The sequence below is a fragment of the Lissotriton helveticus genome, chromosome 8 (genome assembly GCF_964261635.1).
Source record: "Lissotriton helveticus chromosome 8, aLisHel1.1, whole genome shotgun sequence".
NCBI lineage: Eukaryota > Metazoa > Chordata > Amphibia > Caudata > Salamandridae > Lissotriton > Lissotriton helveticus.
The window spans coordinates 1,194,855,530-1,194,866,123 of NC_136069.1; positions in this window are offsets into that span (position 1 = coordinate 1,194,855,530).

The following is a 10,594-nucleotide window of genomic DNA, read 5'->3' on the forward strand; positions in this document are numbered from 1 at the left end:
TTCCCCTACAACGCTCGAAAAAAACAAACCACCTGTGCCAGGGCACAAAACAGAGCCCGATAGAGACCCGTTTCAAGGCCTCCTTAAAAAAACTGCCGGTGCTCAGACCTGGTGAGACCCGGCCCACTTAAAGCCCTGAGTTCAGCACTACTAGTACTCTTTTGAGGGTACAATGCAGGCCTATGCTATGTATGATTTAAATGAGGCTCATCTCAGTTCTGCCTAGTGCCACCCATCACGCATTAACCTAACGCATTTGAAGGCAAGTCTCTGCATCACCGCATTAAATATAATCATCACACATTATAGCTCTTCCTCAGTGTGAAGCTGAAGTGCTGCAGTATAGGAACTGTCCATATAAGAAATATGGTAGCCAGTAAGCGGTATGTGCATGAGGCCTCTCAGCTCTTTCAGTGTGAACAACATAATATCAGGGCGGCCATCGGCGTCCGGGAAAGACAGTCATTATCTTGTCTGGGGGTGGGCGGGCTCGGAGCATGAGAGCCATATTAAAGATGTGCTCTCGCTCGCCTGACTACCCTGTGGTGCTGGCCACAGCAAAACAAAATCGGCCAGGATCCTTCACCATGCCTGCTTCGCTACCCACTGACAGTGTTGCAGGCACATTGCAAGAAAATCAGCAACACAGGCAGAGAAGTAAGCAGCAGCCAGTTGCAGATCTACAAGGCGCGGGAGGTAGTACTATTAAGGTGTATTATAGGATGATGTCTACGGTTAAAACAAACATAGGGTTAGCTACACTATACATATTAGAGTGTGGGCAAGGCTTAGTTAAGGATTTACAGTTCATGCATGGTTGGGGTTTGAATTTGGATGAGTTTTCAGTGAGAGTGATTAAACAATGTTTTGCTACAGAAGACTCAGTTGTAGATAGTCCACCATGGTGGGTAAAGTAGGGGTAATTAAGACATCTGTTTGGAGTCTCATTGTGAAGGATTCTCAGAAAATATCCTTCTGAGTGACAGTCTTCTGAAATGACAAGCATCCCCTGCACAGTGCTCCTCCATCAGAAGACACCCTGCCCAAAATGCCACCTGCCACATGTTTTTTCCTCCTCAGTTAACTTTCCACTGGGAGTGCGTTGACTCTACTGTCTGCTGTGCTACCTCTATATAAAGACACTACATGGACTAAATAGTAAATCCAGAAGTAAGGACGAAAACACATACACACACACACACACACACTGCATTTAAACCTACATGAACAGCATCCACACATGTACATATCACTGATAGGGTAGGGAAAAGCATGGCATAGTTCATAATATAATAGCTCAGTTAGTATTCAAGAGTCCCTTCACTGGTATGCACTCTACCATTCCCATTCTGTATCTCAGTAAACAGGACTTCATTAAAAACAAGCATCAGCATAGCCAATAGGTCTTGCTTTTGGGACCTTTATAAGTATTTAGATATGCAGCACAATATCCATGGTGCAACAACATCAACTGTTGCATGGCTAAACATTTATAAGGTCCCAAAGGCGAGACCTATTGGCTATGCCAATGCTTGTCTCTAATGCAATATCTTTGTTGTTACTATCAGGCTAGCAGTGCAAGGAGAGGACAAGAGAGAGAGAGAGAGAGGGAGAGATATGTATCAAGATGAACAGCTGCAAGTCGAGTCAACCAACTCCAGTGTGTTTCTCATTATCTCCACAACCCATTTTTCCCCCTCACAAGTACCTGTAGGCTGAAGATTACCCACTTTTCAGGCTGAAGCCACTTATTTGGTGGCTAGTGGTGCACTAGTATCAAAGCCTATTCATTCAGCCTTTCCCACGACCATCCTGGGTCATAAGGTTGTGAGATCTAGCTATTACTGCACACAAGTTCACAAGGACAGGGCAGGCACTGAGAACCTTGAGATGTATGTCAGTTGAAAGAAAAAGGGCCATTTGACATGGAGATAGATTCACAAATCCTTGTAAGTGGGAGAGCAGAATATTAAGTGTTGAGGATACTTTGGGTCCATATGGGATGTGAATAGTGAGAATACGGCATGTTGTGTGTCTACAGTGGGAGAGGTGTGGCGCCGCGGCCAGGGCGACTGACGCTAGAATCTGGGGACCACGGTTCGATCCCCGGCTCCGGCGGCAGGTTAGCCCAGCACCATGTGACTCTGGGCAATAGCTCGCTTAATCTTCCCGACGGCCCCCCAGCGCCTAGAGACCCTTACGGGTGATTGTGCGCTTTACAAATGTGGACTTTACTTTACTTTACTTTTACATTGAAAGAAAGCATCCATAGAGACTACTGTTGCAATGAGGAGCACACTCAGTACCACAGACAGCGTATTGCATATCTAAACACTGACTTTGATACTACTTAATATAGTAAACTATTACTTGATTACTTATAGATTTACCCCTATCATTGTTTGTTTAGATCATCAACTTTTCAGGAGCCTGGACGCTTCTGTCATAAGCCCGATAAACTCCAGCAACGTCAATAAAGAAATGAAACCAAGGTGTCAAAAATACCTTGTGCTTAGTGGTTAGGACCTGGTTCCGGGGTTAAAATCTAGTCAAGCTAGTTATCCATATGTTACTTCTTCCATTTAAAGAGGGTAGACCGAGAAAGACAACAGACCTATAGGTGCAGACCCTCTTCAGGGTTAAAGGGAACATAAATAAAATGGGGGGGGGGTTAGTTGAAAAGCTTCTCCTGGGCCTTTTTATGCTTTTTATGTATACGTTGTGTTCCTAACTGAAGTGCCTCAAGGGGTTTGATTTTAATTGTGAAGGCAAACAAACCAATAATGCTAATTTACAATGACTCTCACAAAACATGAAATCCTTGGCACAATAAAAGTCAAGTGAGCTCACCCAGTTCAATCAAGGAATGCACCAGCAAAAGATCCACAAGTTGTCTTGTGTTGTGCCAGCAAACAAAATTGCAAAAGAATTTGTTGTCAACACCCCGCGATACATAGTCACAGAACAGTCCTGCCAACGTGTTTCTGCTTTCGATAAGCGATTTTCACTGTTTGTAGAATAACTTCTATACAATCATCTTTGTCTTTGATCCCTGTGAGAAGTGGGAAATGTGTGAAGTTATCACCCTGCACTACTCCGAAAAGCTGCAAGGTAATGCTCTCTCTGTTGCCTGGGAAGAGTTATGTTATCATCTTAGTTTAGATGTGTGCTGGAAATATCCAAACTCTACACGCAATCGAGCAGTGCATTATAACACACCTTTACTGCCGAGAGAAAATACTGTAAATTAGCTTGTGCTGTGTCTGTAAATAATGAAACCACCTGAGCTACTAATCATAAGAAATTACTCCACAGCACTACTGAGCTGCAGAAACAGGCAAAATGCAAACTGCCACACAAGGGGGTGCATGATAGGGCCCACCAGGCCTTTGGGATAGACCACAGCAAACTGCTGCATGGGGGGTATATGATGGGGCCCACCTGGACTTTGGGATAGACCACAGCAAATCGCTGCGTGGGGGGCACATGATGGGGCCCACCGGGCCTATGGGATAGACCACAGCAAATTGCTGCATGGGGGGTACATGATGGGGCCCACTGAGCCTTTGGGATAGACCACAAGACGACACCTGCAGCTGAGAAAGAACATGCAAATGAGAGGAATTCCCGGATTGGCCGTTGTTCATTACAGATATAACCAAAGGCCACAAATTACCCGTATTTCTACCCATCCTGGCCACAGCAAATGTACCCACCACAGGTCCTGTATCCCGCAAATTCAGCCTCACACCAAGAATCCCTCTCAAGCCGCTTCCAACCGTATGTAGTGCTACAGAGACATAAGTTAACAAGTAGATAGACTTCCGCCTTGCATTTCACCTCAGAAACATACCGTTAAAGTACAGTGGCCCCAAACAGCACAGAGTATAACGCCTGTCAGTATGGCAGCCCGAAATAACATGGCTTATGTAAGTAGCACGACCTGCCGATATGGCGGCCCAAAATACAAGGTACATGTAAGTAACACGCCCTGTCAATAAGGCAGCACAAAAACAAGCGAGGTAAGTAAACTGTCCTGTTTCATGCCAGCCCAAAACACATGGTTCATGAAAGTAGCATGACCTCTCAGTATTGCAGCACAAAAACACAAGGCTCATTTAAATAGCATATCTTGTCAGTACACAGGCTGAAAAACACATGATGCATGTAAAGAGCGGAAAAACCAAAGAAAAACACCAATATTGACAAATAGTTTCAACGTGGGGCTATTTTTTACCTCACAACTAACTGAACTGAACAGTAAGTCATCGAACAATTTTTTTGTCCTGAATAAATCGATTACTTTAATTATTTTTTCAACAGTACATTTTAGAAGATTCACATAATTAGAAACATTGCTTACTTCACTCCACACTTGCTCATATACAAAAATTTAGCATACATTACTACCACTCATTCAAACATACATACCAAACAATACATACAATAACATTTTTTACATCAGATAATATAAATTATTATTTACAACAAACATTTCAGAAAAACAGCATTGGTAAACATTTAAATTTCAAGCCGTTCGTATTTTTGCAATAGAACTCCTAACGCTGTAAGAAAGCCATGTGTGTTACAAAATATGTACAATAACAATTATTATAATTATTGTTATTGTACATATTTTGTAACACACATGGCTACCTAAAAGAAGGTTTCCCAGCGCCCTGGAAAGCACGTTCCCCATCCATCACTTATGAAATGCTTAGGCTGCAGTCTTGACCACGTGCATTCGGGCTGGATATTCCTTGCCTCCAAGTGCTTAATAGAATTGAAAATTCTTGAAGCGTTAGCTCGAAAAAATGTTCTTCTAAGTAAAGACTCGGAAGCTCTTAGTATGCTTGTTTGAAGCTGATGTACCAAAACGGATGCAACATCAATAATAGGCTTATGATTAAAGGTCTTAAAAGTGGAATCTGAGGACCAATCAACAGCCAACATAATATCCTTCAATCGGAAATCCAAGGCATATGTCTTAGAAGCCATCTCACCCCTGGTGGAGTGGGTCCCAAATCTAGTGAAAGCAATACCTACCTAAATTAACAGATAGCAGACCAATCTAGCAAGAGTTGCAGCTGGCACCTGGCCAAATGGTTTGTGAAACTCAATCAACAACCAACTCCGCAGAGTTCATCTCAACTCAAGCGTTTTTGCCTCATATTCTTTTAGATAACGCACTGCACACAATTTATAATTGTTTGCGAATGCAGGGTACGAAATGCATAGAGATTTTTTTGGGAAATAGTAAAAAAAAAATCCATCCAGAGAAAAAGCTCTACCTGTCAAGTTCAACTTTTTTACACCTGACACTCGCCTACAGGAAACCAAACACAACAACAGGGTTAGTTTTACCGTTAAATGTTTGCTAGATGAATCCCAATTATCTGGCCACTTCTCTAAAAACCTTAGGACCAGGGAAACATCCCACAAAGAAATGTATCAAGGTTTTTGGGGATTTAAAAATCTGACCCTTTTAGCAATTTACACCCCAGAAAATGTTGTCCTTTCGGTTTTCTGTCCAACGGAAGATGACCTGCAGAGATTTTGGAACAAATATTATTCACTGACCCGTAAGCCAAGCCAGTCTACGATTAATGGGACAAAAAAGGATCACAACTGACAATCCTACCTGCACGGGATTACTATTCAGTTTGTTACTCCAACTAACCCATCTTCGCCAAGCAGAAGAATACGGTTTGTGGGTAGAGGCGGACCAAACCTGTCTGATATATCGATCAGCTTGTGGCAAAACGTCTCTCAGGCCCTAACATTGCCGGAAACCCGCCATGCCATCAATCGCAATTGACCAGACAGTATCAATTGGTCTAGCTGATATGCTGGATCCAGCAACAGATTCAGGGATATTGGAAGGGGGATCAGAAAGTCTTAAGACAGTTACATCAGGTTTGGAAACCAAGCTTGAGTCCTCCAAATTTGCGTCACCAAAATCATCTCCGAAATCTGTCACTCACTTGTGACACTACTCATGGAATCTTGGCAAAGGGAGGGAAGGCTTAGAGGAGCGATTGAGACCAACTCTGCAGAAATGCATCTGTAGCTACTGCTAAGGGATCCGGCTGCCAAATGAAGAAAAGCAGAAGCTGTTTGTTTAACCAGAAAGCAAAGAGATCCATGTAACATGGTCTCTAAACACATTGAAGCTCTTTGACATTAGTTGTGAGCAATTTCCAATTGCTGTTGTCCACTAACTGATGGAAGCACCAATCGGCAATCACATTACATTGCCTTGGAATGTGCTCTGCAGTTGCCGAGATACGATGTCGGGGGCAATAATTCCAAAAGTTCTTGGCTATCTCCACCAGTAAAAAGGCAAATTATGCAACATAAAGCAGTACATTTTGTGATTGATTTGCTCTATTACTTTGTACTTATTCATATTTTAACACTTTAGGCAAAGGTGTCCCTTTATTAGTAGCAGTTTATCAACCAAATAGAGCAATAAGCAACAGAAAGGTAACCTGACAACCATTGGAATGAGTCTTCCACATCGCAGCAAGACTGGGAGCTGCGATTTTAGTACCTTTTAATCAGTTTGTGCTAAAAACAATTGTTTTGTTAAAATCTGCAGATTATGGAGCAGATGATGGATTATGTGGCACATGCGGCAAATCCAATATTATGTGAAAAACTTTGTGGCTGTGAAGTCGCATAATTTAAGTTGCGCTGACTGTTTGGGCTCAGATTCTGAGTGCAGATGAGGTAACATTGCAGCCGACTCAAGTTGAAGTTGAAAAGATTTGTTAAGCGCACGTTGACCAGCCGGTTTCTTGGCGCTGAGGACAAGTGTAAAAGGAGAACTGCTCACTCAGCGAAGGCTTGTGAAAACAGCCAGGTCTTCAGCCGTTTGCGGAACTCCATGTAATGGGCCGTTGTTCTGATAGTAAGAGGTAAAGAATTCCAAAAGGAAGGGGCCAGATAAGAGAAGCTCAGGCCACCATGTTTCTTCTTTTTGAAGCGAGGGATATGCAGGAGGTTTTGGTGGAGGATCGAAGGTCACGAGTATGGACATAGGACTTGAGTTTGGCAGACACAAACACAGGGGCAGAACCGGCTAAGGCCTTAAAGATCAGGCAGCCCAGTTTAAACAGAGAACGTTCAGTGAGGGGTAGCCAGTGAATGGATTTTAGAAAAGGGGTAGTGTGATGATATTTGGGAAGTTTGTAAACTAACCTTGCCGCTTGGTTTTGGATAAGTTGGAGACGGCGAAGCTCGTAGGCGGGTATACCGACATACAGAGCATTCGCGTAATCCAAACGCGAAATAACCATGGCTAGCAAGATTAGTTTAAGCGCCTCGATGGAAAAATAGCGTGACATTTTGTGTATGATGCGCAAATTAAGAAAACATGAGGACACCACAGCGCTAACTTGGTGATGCATAGAAAGGTCGCTGCTGACCTTAATGCCTAGGCTTTTTACAGTTTTGGAGGGAGAGGGGAAGAACCAAGGGAAGGGGGCCAGAAGATGGAAGACCAGGGACTGGGAGTGCCACCGGTGAGTACCAGCTCGGTCTTTTCTGGCTTGAGCTAAAGATGGTTTCGAGCTCATCCAGTCACTGATAAAAGTCATGACAGATTGAAAATTGAGGATAGAAGAAAGAGAGGAAGAAATATTAAAGATAACATGGAGATCATCAGCATAGTTAAATACAGTGACGCCCAGTTTGTGAAGGGCCAACATAAGAGGGAGGATATTAAGATTGAAAAGGAGGGGAGAAAGAGAAGAACCCTGGGGGACACCACAAGTGATGGAACAGGCAGTGGCTGAAAAGCCAGCTAACTGAACGGCCTGCTGACAGTTCTCCAAGAATGAGGAGATCACAGCTAAAGAGGATCCCCGTAGGCCTGCACTCTTGACACGGTCGACCAAAATAGCGTGGTTGACCGTGTCAAATGCAGCCGAGAGATCCAGGAGAACCAAGGCCTGAGAAGAGTTAGCATCCGAGCCGCATCTAAGTTCGTCAAGAACAGTGAGGATAACTGTAGGAAGGTAGATCCCTGACTATGGTTGCCCCCAACATTTTGCCTGGTGTTTTGCTGGTTTTCTGACTTAGTTGACCTGGGGCCCTGCTATTCAGGACCCCAGGCCTACTGCTCTCTCTGTAAAATGGATTCCATGTACCTTAGGTACATATATAATTGGATACTGAGTCACCTTATCAGTCCCTGTACAGTGTACCTTAGGTACCCAGGGCATAGGTGTACCCAGGGCCTACCAGGGGCTGCAGCATGTATTATGCCACCCCTGGCTGGCCATCCAAATCTGACACAACTGGCTGCACGACAGCTGGGGCAAGGTGGTGTAATCACCCTTTGCTTTAGATATAGTATACCTATATCTAACCCTAAAATGGACACACAGATCTCCTATCAGTCACTCCTATGGCAGGCCTTAACAATCCTGAAGGCAGAGTGCTTGGAATCGTGTGAGATGGTGCTCTGGCATGAGCTGAGCCTGTCTGCGACTTTCGGGATCTATCCCTTAGCCGTTTCCATGATATCGCATACCATATACTCTTAAGTGCATTATAATCCTCGCGGTTATATGCCAACTCTGGTATCGCTTTATCAAAACATGTCGAGTAAGGTGTCATACGAATTGGAATACTAACCCCTCGCCAATTCTGGCGACGGGGTTAGCATTCCACCCTTCTAGAGGGACACGACATGTATGTAACCTGTAACCCCGGTTAAAGTCAGACAGAGCCTTAGCATCCACAAAATGGATGCTGCCACCGAGACACAAGTCTGCCCTCCTGCTGCTGGGAGTCCTCCCAGAGCAGGAGGCAAGGACAAAGGGTTTCCTGCCAGGGGCGGTGCCAGCACCGTCCCAGACAGGGTTTTGTGTATTCCAGGTAGGCAGGGCTACAGAGGAAGGTGACTGCAAGTGGCACCCCGGTGCTCACTGTGTATAGGCCGGCTGAAACCAGTTCCAGGGGCACTCCAGCCCCTGGCCTGGGGAAAGCCCGCCAAAGGAGAGGGGTGTAACCACCCCCTCCTGGTCCCACCCATAGGGCAGGACTTAGTCGCGTGCCAGCCCCCTTTTCCCAGATAAAGGTAGGAGCAGGCCCCCTTCCAAATTAGATCATCTTTGGAATCAAGACACGACTTTCTGCGAAAGAACTTCAAGATTTCTTCTTCAAGATTCTCCCTTGTGACTAAGGAGTAGTCACCCTGCATCCGCAGGCACCATCCTAAGAACACTGCGGTCTGCTGTAAGTCCTTCCTCCGGAATCCGACTGCCCAGCTCGACAAGACCCGGCTTCCCTGGCACCTCTGACCTCTACTCACCTCTACAACCAAGCTGAGAACCGTGAGTGCGACGAGACCTCAAGGGACCGACTATTGCCAAGACTGCACGACTTCTTCACAGCAAGCCCGCCGAGTAATCTCCTGGCGAGTGCTTTGGGGTCCGAGAAGCCCCAACCCTGAGCAGCTCCAGCACCGAAGAGCAGCCCCCCAGCATCTCCACGATCGGCGTGGGGCCCTTCTGCTTTTTGCTGCTCACCGCGTTGTTTGGCTACTAGCCCGCTGGCTTGTGGCCTTCCGAACGACGCCCGACGACATCACTGCTGCTGGTCTGGTTGCTCCAGACTGGCTCTTGCTCCCTTCCAGAAGAGGAGCACCCCGGACCCTCCTGGTCCACTCAAGACGCCATTTTGAGTCCACCGCGTGGGCTTGAATTAGCCAAGGCTTTGTTGCCCAATCCTGGGTTCTTCGACGCCGACAGCTTCATCCATCGTGGGACAGCTCGCCCCTCCATCCTGGTCGCCGACAACGCCTCCTGGTCCGTGAGATCTGCAGAGCCCAGCGTTGCCCACTCACCTAGCCGAGGTGACTACCATCCGGTGCCCTCCTGGTGCCACCTGACTACTGGCTAGTAGTCACGAACTTGGTCCCCTCTGCTTTCAGGTATCATCCATCTTCAAGATCCAGGCTTGGATCAACTCGAACTCTCTTCACTGGTCGCCTGCCAGCATCTTTCTTCCAGGCTCCTGGTTCGTCTACGAGGATTCCCGACGTCTTTTGAGACCTATGCAGCTGCAGCCCCTGGGCTAGGTAACTTCGGCATTTCGGTGCCCCAGCATAGCCTCACTATCCAAGGGTCAGGATCCACTGTCGTTTTCTCCCTACCAGGTCGGGTTCGCCTGTGAACACTAACTTTAACTTTACTAGCTATCATAGACTTTGTCCCGCATCCCGCGTGAGAGTGCACACTCTGCACCCGAGTCCCCTGGGCCTCCTAGAAGTAATCTAACGATTCTATAGTCAAGTCCTAGCGATTCCAAAGCCTATTAGTACTGTACTTACCTGCTAGTAATTTCGCATTCCACTTTCAGAGTATATGGTTTTTCGTGCCCCTCGGGCATTTGTGTATACTGTGCTAACTTAAGTATTTTTATAAGAGTTTTGTTGTGTGCTTAGCTCCCTGTCTCATAAAGAGCCAGGGTAGTCTTGTTATAAATAAATACACTGTTTATTTTCATAACAACTTGTGTGGTGTCCTTTCACTGGGTGTTCAAGGGGTAATGTGATGGTAAAACAGCTGGCTTAACACGCCCT